This window comes from Apium graveolens, chromosome 2, assembly GCF_009905375.1.
Source record: "Apium graveolens cultivar Ventura chromosome 2, ASM990537v1, whole genome shotgun sequence".
In the NCBI taxonomy this organism is placed as follows: Eukaryota; Viridiplantae; Streptophyta; class Magnoliopsida; order Apiales; family Apiaceae; genus Apium; species Apium graveolens.
The window spans coordinates 255,731,054-255,742,895 of NC_133648.1; the positions used below are offsets into that span (position 1 = coordinate 255,731,054).

At 33.5% G+C, this 11,842-nt stretch overlaps 1 long non-coding RNA gene across 2 annotated transcripts; it reads left to right on the forward strand.

Moving 5' to 3' along the window:
- The first annotated feature begins 223 nt into the window (after positions 1-223).
- Positions 224-4,470, forward strand: LOC141708387 (uncharacterized). Of its 2 annotated transcripts, XR_012569455.1 has the most exons (3): positions 224-500; positions 1,055-3,424; positions 3,519-4,470. It is a non-coding gene; the product is annotated as an uncharacterized LOC141708387 (long non-coding RNA). The 2 variants fall into 2 exon arrangements; XR_012569454.1 differs by lacking the exon at positions 3,519-4,470 and having other exon boundaries at positions 1,055-3,446.
- Positions 4,471-11,842: the final 7,372 nt, after the last annotated feature.

Genomic DNA, 11,842 nt, shown 5'->3' on the forward strand with positions numbered 1-11,842 from the left:
TAATTTATGATAAAAATTATAATTTCAAAAGAAGAAATGTTGAGTTCATACAACTAACTAAATATTTTTATAAATAATAAAATTATCACAATATGCTTTTTAAAAAATTATCACAATATAAAAATGATTTTGAAGTTATTATTAAAAAGAAATCATTTTAGCAAAAAAATAAAATAAAACGAAAACCAAAAAACCCTGTGCTAAAATTTGAGATAGCGGGAAAACAAACACGCTTTCATTTTGGGGAAAACTTGAAGAGGGAAATAGAGGGGAAGCACGCATCGTCGAAGCATTATACTCTCTAAACACATACTCCCTAGGCGGCGACGAATATGAAGCGATTTATGGGGTTTTCTTAGCATATAATTAAGAGCATTTACTAATTATCTTTATAGTTTATGGTGTCGATTAAGAGGCAAGTTCGAGTCAAAGTGTTTTTCAAGCGGCTCAATTAGGGTTTCAAGCATTTCAATTAGGGATTTTATAACATATTCAATCAGGTATTTGCCCCTCTCTCTCTCTCCCTTATCCATTTTTCACATTTGTCTCACTCTATCTCCTCTTCTTCCGTTGTTTTGATTAAAATATTTTTCTTGCAACAATTGTGTTTTAGTTGAAATATTTAATTTTGATAAATTAGCATCAAAATTAGCATGATTAAAATTACCATAGACATAATCAATTTGCCATTGTAACACAAAATACAGTGTTAGGATTGATAAAAAAAATTTAGTTAAATTAGCATGATTAAAATTTTTGTATTGTGGAAAGGTGTTTTAAACTTTTAAACATTCAAACTTCCAAATTTACTCAAAGTAGCAATTGATATAAAGAAAGGAATGAACTACTTGCACCAACAATATAATTCACAGGGACTTGGACTTGAAGGCTGCCAATTTGTACTAGATGAAATATAGTAAGATAAATTCTATTGTTTGTATAGTTTTTATTTTTTTCTTATGATTTCATGATGTATTTTCTATACTAGTCTGAAATTTGAACTTTTCATATATAATTATTAATGCTTTACTATTAATTTATGTCATTAATTTAGGATATATGATTGCGAAGGCTTTAGTAGGTTGGATTGCCGTGTTTGGAACTCAAATCAGAGTTCAAGATGGTTGCGAAGGCTTTGACGAGGAAATGAACTACTTTGGTGAAATGTTTTTATCTTCCTCTTACTGGAATTATATTTATGTGCTTGTGTATACGTTTTTTATAGTTTCATTTCTTTCTTTCGCTCGTTATCCTAATGGCATATTAGTATTGATATATGTGGTTGTTTATGATTTATATTTTTAATTAGTATCATTATAGTGTTCCAGCTGTAGAAGTATTTATTTTCCAATATATTAAATAAGGTAGATTGAGGTAAATAAATGGATTATTGGTTGGGTTTTTTGGTTGGTCTTGGTATAAATATTTATTACATTATTCTCTCAAGCATACTTGTTACAAATGCATATTCATTTCATTAATATGTGTATTGGGTTTGATAGTTCAGAGTCGCATTTAATTTTTTTAGTGGTTAGATATAATTTGTGTTGGAATTGCTAGTCCACTCATTTAATTTATATAGCTCTGTTTTTACTATTCGGTCGACTAAGTTTATTCCGACTTAAACCAGTTTCATGTCCGGTGCCGCAACCGCTTATAATAACTTATTACCTGCTCTTGATTTCGTTATAGTCTAGTCTGCTATTGATTGATATACATATTTGTGTTTGATTTCATCCTTAATTACATGCTGTTGTTTAACTTCTTAGCTTCTACATATTTTATTTTTTATTATTTAGTTTATGTCTAATCACATTAATCATTATTTTAGTTACCAATTATGGTCAGCGAGTTTGCTAGACTTTACTGATTGTTTTAATTGCCTTATTGTAAACTTGTACATTTAATTATTAATGGCCCGCTTGCAATATTCATACTTTTTTTGCATGTCCCGGCATTAGCTTACTACTTACTAGTAGGAGTAATTATCTAGTGTTAATTAAACTAGTCACTAGTGTTAACATAGTATTAGTTGCATTAATTGGTGTTAAATTAATTGCCACTTTACTAGTACCAAGTATATAAAATTATCCTTAATATTTAACGGGCTTGCTTATAATCTTGTGATCCATAATTTTTCCTCTTTACTAGTACCAAGTATATGCAGTCTCAGCGAATATATATATTCTGTAATCTAAATACTCATTTTTCTCTTTTTTGTGAGTCTGAAAATATCTTGGAGTCTGTGGTAAATTCCATGTAAACTCAGGATAATAACTACTATTTACACCGAGCTTTGCTTATTATGTTTTATCTGCTAGTGTTTAAAGGTTTCGACTAAAATAGCATGGAATTTTAATATTATGATAGTTACCATATAAAGGCTATGTTGAAGTGCTAAAACATATTGAGTTGGTCTAGTCTGAATATTGGGTCCTATGTTAATGAAACAGGTGCTTCCTGGTATCTTTAAATTTTTATTATGACTTGACGATAATTTATATTACCCTTTTTAAAGGGAGCTTTTAGTATATTATTGTTGTTATACTGCTGTTGATTTTCAAGTCCAGTCACCAGGGTACAACTTATCCATGCCCAGGGCTTATAGTAACTTTGCTAATTTGTATTCTCTTATTGCTTCTCTGATAATTTATTTCATAATTGCTAATATAATATATGTTATGGTTAACCCTGATGTTTTCAGTTATTTTGTTATTGATATGGTTTGATAGCCAAATAACGTAATTACAACACCTGATATTGCCTTTTTTTATATGAAAAACTACCAGTTACTTTATTATATTAGTAAATCCCCAGTTTTCATATAGTGTCATCAATCACATATAGATTTTCCGTGTAGAATATTTGCATATATTACTATGTGTAAATAATCAGATTTTATCTATAGCTTTGTGCTAGTTTTCTGGTGTTGATTGACGTTTTGTTTCTTATAAAAGAGATAAGTTGATCATGACTTCAAGCTGATCAAAGAACTCCAATCAGCAACTTAAATTTCCAGCAGTGCTTGTGATTTCAACCCTTCTGATGAGAAGAAGATAGGTCACCTAAGAGTACTCCATATAATTTTCATGCTCTATCGCAGATTTACATTAAAGTTTCAACTAGCGTGCAAGATCCAGCTACTGCCCAAAGCGTAGGGGAGGTAGATAATGACTAGATATATACAACAACTATTGTATCTTGTTGTACATTATTGACAATGACAGAGTAAAAATACTATCCAAAATTCCACTTTTCAAGTTGCTACATCTTGGCAACTCAATAAAAACTTCCTACTAAAGGTGTTCTTTCATTTCTGTTGTTTTCTCAGTTTTTCCGGATCATGTTTTTTGGTGTAACTAAAGGTTTGTTGTGCGAGACATGCATGTACCTTAACAAGACTAAGACAATTTGTCAATCCTAAGTAAGTTGTATTGTTATCTTAATTTGTATTTTGTACTTGTAACATTTTAAAGTCTGTAAAAATGCAAAGGAGCGGAGTCTTTTTTCTTAAACAGTTTCAAGCCTAAGGATTCTATCTGGAAGAAGATCAAGATGATCATGCCTCTGAAGAATTTTGAAGAAGTTTGGAGTTGAATAAATCTGTTTAGATAAAAATACTCTAAGTCAGATCGCTACAAGTCACAGATTTAGTGTTATAGAGAAGTCATTCGAGACCTCCAAATGACTTATCGAGAAGTCAGGAAAGCGTCTAGAGAACTCAGAGAGATATCGACAAGTCAATTGAAGACATGAAGTTTGGAGATATCGACAAGTCATTTCCTCACTAGAGAACTCAAAGTTATTGATAAGTTACATTCATTAGAGAACTTTGAGTTATCGATAAGTCAAAGTCCACTAGAGAACTCAGAGATATCGATAAGTCAAAATTCACTAGAGAACTCTAAGTTGTCGACAAGTCAAAGTGAAGACATGAAGCTGAGAGATCTCGACAAGCCAAAGTCTCATTCAAGAACTCTGAGACCTCTATAAGTCAAATTCACTATAGACTATTAGATATCTCGATAAGCCAATATACTTATCGAGATGTCAAGTTCTCTATAGACCAAATGGAGATCTCGAGGTAAAATCTCAAAGTACAAAATTGCAGATCAGTTCAATATCCAAGACTAACAATGAACAAACAATCCAAACAGCTGGATTGACAAGTCTACAAAAAGCAGCTTGAAGGATGTGCAAGATCAATGGTAAAGATTAACTGACAAAGGAAGATCAAAGTTAACACATGATGCTAAGATATGCTAAACCATAAATAGAAGATATAATTTTCTATAAATGGAAATGACAAGTGACTGTTTATTAAAGCTAATAGCATGTCTTATTGTACACTGTGTAAACCAGCAGTTAACTGAATTATAAAGTTAACACTGGTCCTTTTGTCAGTTGTAACAATTTAGATAGAAAATCTTGTAACACTCTCAAGGAGAAACTAAGCTCTTTGTCAACAAAGAGCCTAGAAATTTTGTAGCAAAATATTTTTAATCTTAATATAAAATTAAGTGAGTTTTGAAGATCTGTGTTCTTTATTCTTGCAAGTTTAATTTCTGCATGAACACACTTTCACTACAAGATTTAATTTACTTTGTTCAACCATAAAATATTCAAATAAAGCTTAAAAATAGTAAAACACATTCACCTCCCTCTATGTGTTATTCATTTCCTAATAAGAAATCTGAAAGTAAACAGATTCAAGATCATGGAAGATTGAATACACAAAAAATCATTAGCATCAAAATTCCTACTTTTGACAAAGCTAACTACACTTTTGGAAAAATAAAATGTTGCTGTTTATCAGAATGGCCAATCCACTCTATATTCAGATACTCAATAATGGGCCTTTCATTCCTATGGTTAGAGTTGAAGAATCAACAGATGGTGATATGGTCATTCCAGCTCATTATGCTCCAAAAGATCCTTTTGAGTATTCTGAGCCTGAAAAGGAAAAAGTTTCCCTGGATAGTGGCTTGCAATTGATATTGATTGAGTCACTTGACAATGTAATGTACAACAACATTGTCAACTGTGACACTACCAAACAAATATGGGAAAAGATTGAAATACTCTGTGAGGGAATTGAGAAAGTTAGATCAAATCAAAGAAGGATAGTGATTTCACAGTATGAGGGCTTCATGGCCAAGCCAAAGGAAAGTATAACGGATGTGTTTGAAAGGTTCAACAGGCTAATAAATGTCTTGCAGCTCCATGAAAAATTCTATGAAGCTGAAGAGGTGAACTTGAAGTTCTTGCTTACTCTCCCTGATCATTTGGAACAGAAAATCTCAGCAATCAGGGAAGGGAGAGACTTGAGCAGAATAACACTGGAAGTTCTATATGGAATTCTCAAAACATATGAACTAGAAATGATTTAAAGGAAATCATTGAGATCTGGTCAATGACATGTTGTAGATGGCTCAAGTGCTTTAATTGCCAATGAAAGCCAAATATCAAATGATGAGACAAGATCTCATACTCCAGCTGCCTCAACCAGTGAGCAAAGAACAAATGATTCACAAGAACAAGTCATTCTGGAATTGGAAGAAGATGAGTTCTACACTTTGATGAACTGGATGAGCTAGATCAGTCAATGGCCAATTTGGCTAGAAAATTCTCAAACATTAGAGTAAAGAAGTCAAGATACTTCAAGGGTAAAGGACAGTCTTTCAACAAAGATTGTAGCTGGAAAGGAAAAGGGAAGTACATTTCTGACAGCAAAGAATGGCTACAAAACTGGATCTATTGACAGATCTAAGATAAGGTGCTTCAACTGTGATGAACTAGGCCATTTTGCTACAAGATGCAGGAAACTTAAGAAAGCAAAGAAAGACAAAGCTTAACTTGAATTGGAAGCAAAATATGAAGCTCTTCTGAAGAAACAACAAAACAAAGCTTATATTACAGAGGGTAAAAGTTGGGATGATTCTGATAATGATGAAGATGAAGAATTTGAGAATTATGCACTCATGGCCTTGGATCAAGGAGAATCATCCTCATCTAAATCACTAACCACCATTGATTTAAATGTGAGTCAATATAAGGAAACTGTAGAGAAGATGAGCACAAAAATGTTTCACATACATACAAGTATGGTTGCTGCTAATGAAAAAGTGAGCAGACTGACAAAGATAAATGAGAAGCTTGAAAGTGAGAAATAAGAAACTGAATTGTTGTTGGTGCAGCTTGAAACTGTAAAACAAGAGAATGCTTATCTCAAGAACAAGCTCAAGTGTGCAAATGAAATTGAAGCAGTGCTAAGGGAGAAGCTGGAAAAGAATGAGGTGAACTTGAAGTCTTTCAAGAATGCATCTGAGTTAATTGGACAGTATCATGAGAAAAACAAATCATGTGCAAATATTGCTATTGGTCTTGACTATGATGCCTTGAACAACAAGAAGAAAGAGACAGGTGATAAAGGAAAAGCAACAGTTAATGAAAATGTTCCAGCTATGCTGAAAAAGGTTGCATCACCTATGTTCAAGGCATGTGAAGTCAACTTCAGTGAAGAAGAATTGATTATCAAGCAAGAAATTACTGATGAGGACAAAGAGAAGAAAACTACAGAATCAACTCAGTCCTCCAACACTGAAGAGAAGCTTATGGATAAACAAAGTCCCAAGACACCTGTTAAAGAAACCAAAACTGAAGATGCAAGAAAGAAAAAGAAAAATAGAAATGGGAAAATAGGGATAAACAAAAGCAACAATTTTGCTTATGTTGCAGATGCTCCAAGAAAGAAATATGAAAAATGTGGCTATGTGAATCACCTAACTCACCTTTGTAAAAAAGGCAGTTAGCAAGCCAACTGAAGGAGCCTGCAAATACAATGAAGCAAATGCAATTGATCCCTACTCCTTCTGTGACAAGTTTGAATGCATTCCTTGCAACTTAAAAGTGATGAAAAGTTTCCACAAACTGAGAGTAGATCTCAAAGAAACAAGAATTGGGTCTACAACAGAAATATAAAATGCTCAACAATCAATGAACTATATTTTATCTGAAACTACTCATTCTACTTCTGCTAAATCAGTTAACAAGAATAAAGTACCCAACACTGCTTGGGTTGCTAAACACACTTAAAACTCATTGTGTGCAGGGCAAAGTGAAGAAAGTCATCTGGATCATAGACATTGGATGTTCCAGGCATATGACAGGTGATAAAGCCCTGCTATCACAGTTTGAGGAGAAAGCTCGCCCCTTGGTGACCTTTGGAGACAACATCAAAGGATTCACAATAGGATATGGTAAAATTATTTCTAAAAATATTGTCATTGATGATGCAGCACTGGTAGTTGATCTTGAAGTGAATCTTCTCAGTATTAGCCAATTTTGAGACAAAGACTTTGAAGTTTTATTCAACAAAGAAGAATGCACTTTTATCAGCAAGAAAACTGGTGAAGTTGCTCTGAAAGGAGCAAGGAAAGGAAGCTTGTTTGTTGCAGACTTGAACTCAACAAATAAGAATAGAATTTGTTCCTTCTACACTAAGGCATCAGAAGAACAAAGCAAGTTGTGACATAAAAAATTATCTCACTTGAATTTCAAGACAATTAACACCTTGGTCAAAAAGGAGTTAGTAAGAGACATGCCTAATCTGGAATTTGCTCAAGTTGAAGTTTGTGAAGCTTGTCAGAAAGGAAGAATGAAAATATCAAGTCACAATTCAAAAACTGTGAATTCTATAAGTGCACCATTGCAGCTCATTCACATGGACTTGTTTGAGCCAGTAAATGTCTAATCAATTTCAAGGAACAAATTTGCACTTATGATGGTGGATGATTTCTCAAGATACACTTGGGTAGAGTTCATGCACTCTAAAGATGAAACTCCACACATCATAATTGAGCACATCAAGAAATAGGCTGAAGATCATAACTGTGTAAAAAGACTGAGAAGTGATAATGAAACATAATTGAGAAATACAATATTGAGTGAATTCTGTAAAAGTAAAGGCATTGTTCAAGAATTCTCAGCTTCTAGAAAACCTCAACAAAATGGAGTAGTTGAAAGAAAGAACAAAACATTAGTTGAAGCTGCTAGAACAATGCTGCAAAATGCCAAGTTGCCAACAAGTTTCTGGGAAGATCCTGTTAACACTGCATGTTACACTCAGAACATATATCTTATTAACAAGGCACATGGAAAATCACCTTACTTAATCATGTCTAAAAGAATTCTTATTGTAAAGCATCTTCATGTGTTTGGAAGCAAGTGTTATATTTTGAAAGACAACTCTGAATATGTGGGAAAATTTGACTCAAAAGTCTTTGAAGCAATTTTTCTGGGATATTCATTGGAAAGAACAGCCTACAAAGTTTATGTGATTGGCCAAAAGAAGATTATGGAAAGCACATATGTGACTTTTGATGATGACAAGTGTCCAGGCTTGAATGCCTAAATGATAATGAAGCTGAAGCTCTTATATTTGAAAACCTCAACATTGATTGTGATTCTGATGGGGAAGATGAAGTTGATGCACAGCAGAAGATAAATGAAGAGTCTACTGAATAAAAAATCATGGAAATGGAAGCTCATCTCAAACACCTGAATTTGATAGCACAAACTCAGGGGGAGAAAGAGAAGAAGGATCTAGCAGTCATATCAACAATAAAGAAAGTGATGAAGGCACAAGTCAACAAACTAGAAAGTGGGATATGAGTCATACTAGAGAAGCAATAATTGGTGATCCTACTGTTGGTGTGAGGACTAGAAGTGCAACTGCTAATGAGTGCCTACATGCATGTTTTCTGTCTCAAGTAGAGCCAAAGAAAATTGATGAAGTTCTATTGGATCTTGATTGGATATATGCCATGCAGGAAGAGCTGAATCAGTTTGAAAGAAACAAAGTTTGGGAATTGGTTCCTGCACTAAAGAACAGAAGCATTATTGGAACAAAATAGGTGTTCATAAACAAGATGGATGAAAATGGTATAGTCACCAGAAATAAAGCAAGGTTGGTTGCAAAAGGCTACTCACAAGAAGAAGGAACTGGTTATGATCAAACTTTTGCTCCATTTGCAAGAATTGAAGCAATAAGGATTTTTCTAGCATTTGCTGCACACTCAAATTTCAAAGTGTATTAAATGGATGTCAAAAGTGCCTTCATAAATGGTGAGCTAGAAGAAGAAGTTTATGTGCAACAACCACCAGGACTTGAAGATCCGGAATTTCCAAATTTTGTGTACAAGTTGCTCAAGGCTCTATATGGACTAAAACAAGCACCTAGAGCTTGGTATGACGTACTGTCAGAATTTCTACTGAAGCATGGTTTTACTAGAGGTATTATATACAAGACTCTCTTCTACAAGAAACATGGTGAGAATATGATCCTAGTTCAAATCTATGTGGATGATATCATCTTTGGTTCTACAAATGAGAAGCTTTGCCAAAGATTCTCCAAGCTTATGCAAAGTGAATATGAAATGAGTATGATGGGGGAACTATGTTACTTTCTTGGACTTCAAGTCAGTCAAAGAAGTGATGGTATCTTCATCAGCCAAACTAAGTATGTCAAGGATTTATTGATAAAAAGTTTGGTATGGTTGATTATTCACCTGCATCTACACATATGTCTACTGCAACAAAGTTGGATGAAGATAAAAAGGGCAAGAGTGTAGATATCTCAAGCTATAGAGGGATGATTGGATCATTTCTTTACTTAACTGCAAGTAGATCAGACATCATGTTTGCTACATGTCTGTGTGCAAGATTTCAAGCCAATCCAAAAGAATCACATTTGATGGCTGTGAAGAGGATTTTCAGATACTTGAAGGAAACTCCAAACTTGGGATTATGGTATCCTAAGGGAACAGGTTTTGAAGCTGTTGGTTACACAGATGTAGATTTTGCTGGATACAGGGTTGACAGGAAGAGTACTAGTGGAAGCTGTCAATTTCTTAGACAAAGACTTGTATCCTGGTATAGCAAGAAACAACAATCTGTATCAACTTCTACAGCTGATGCTGAATACATAGTTGCAGGAAGTTGTTGTGCTCAAGTGCTTTGGATTAGAAATCAGCTAATGGATTATGGTCTAGTGTTACACAAAATTCCTATCATATGTGACAATACTAGTGCTATATCTATAGTAGCTAATCCAGTTAATCATTCTAGAATAAAACATATTGATGTAAGGTACCATTTTATTAGAGAACATGCTACAAATGGTACCATTGAACTCATTTTTGTTCCAACAGAAAAATAATTAGCTGATATTTTTACTAAACCTTTGGATGAAGCAACTTTTACTAGACTTGTAGGTGAAATTGGAATGCTTAATTCTTCTTCCTAAGGCAAAAACTCAGCTAATGTTTTGCAGTAGATTAATTTCTAATAAATCAATCTTCATTTGATTTAAATTGGAATTAACTGAAATATGAATTATAAATATTTCAGAAATCTCTGCATATTTATTTTTTTCAAAGTTCAAAATTCAACTTAGAATTCTTCAAATTCTAATTAAACTGCTCAACTGTTAATTTACATCCATATTATGTAAAATTAATACAAGGTAAAATTACAATGATCAGAAGTATACAGAGAACTGAGTTCTCGATAAGTCTAATTGACTTCTCGGCAAGTCATTTTAAGACTTCTCGAGTGAGCTCTCGATAAGTCGATTTACTGACTTCTCGAGTGACTTCTCGATAGGCTTAAATATGACTTATTGATAAGTCCTTGTAGAGTTCTCTAGTAGTGTTAATTCACAGAGTTCTCTACAAATATAGTTTTTGACTTATCAATAACTCGGAACTGAAATAATTTAATTTGATAAATTATTTTGGTAAAATATTTTTGGCAAATGTATTCTAATTTTATTATGAATTTATTCAAATAAAAGTTGGAATTAATTCGTCCATTTTTGGACAAACTGGGTATTTATTTGACATCTCGATAAGTCAATTTTTTAGTTCTCTATAAGAGTAATTTAAAATGACTTCTCGATATGTACTTTATTTCTTAAAATGACTTCTCGATAGACAAATTCTCAACGTCTATTTTTGAGTTCTCGACAAGTCATTTGCTTTTACTATAAATACCCAGACTTCTCGATACATATACATACTTACAATTTTCGAGTACTCAAGTGACCTAGCCTAGCAAGCAAAAACCGATTTCTCTCTCAGTTTTACTCCTTTCTCAAAAAAATTTCTTACCCATTCATTCTCATCAATCAACAATGGTCCAAAATGTTGCAAGAGCCTCTATTCCAGAGAAAGGAACCAATTATCTCACTTTTACTGATGCTAACCAAACTCTTGAAAGTTTTAAGGGGTTTGTCAAACTTTTGGCTGTACAGGAGCTTTAACTGCAAATCATGTCCTGTATCTGGATGTTCTGCATGAATTTTGGACTACAGCAGTAGTGAGAACTAATATGAATGACAACTCTCTCTCTATGGTGGTGATATGCACAATTGGAGGCCAACTGATAGAATTCAATGACCAATATGTGAATGGAGCTTTGGGGCTGCCAACTGAGAATCTGGTGGAGGTGCCAACTCTTGATGAGCTAACTGAGTTTATGGACTTCATCAATTATGGTGGAATAATCAACCTGTCAAGCTTAAACAGGACCAATCTAAGGAAGGAGTGGTCTTTCATCTTTGATTCTGTGGTAAGGGCCTTCACTTGCAGGAAAACAGGGTATGACAATATTTCAAGTGTTGTGTAAAACTGGTGTATTTAATTACCCATAACAGACACTTGAATGTTGGTCTGTTGATCCTGGAAGAACTTGAAACCAGGCTAACAATGCCCCTGTCAACTAGAGGTAAGGAAATTTTCTTTCCTAGATTTATTATGTCCACTTTAAATAATAAAGTAGA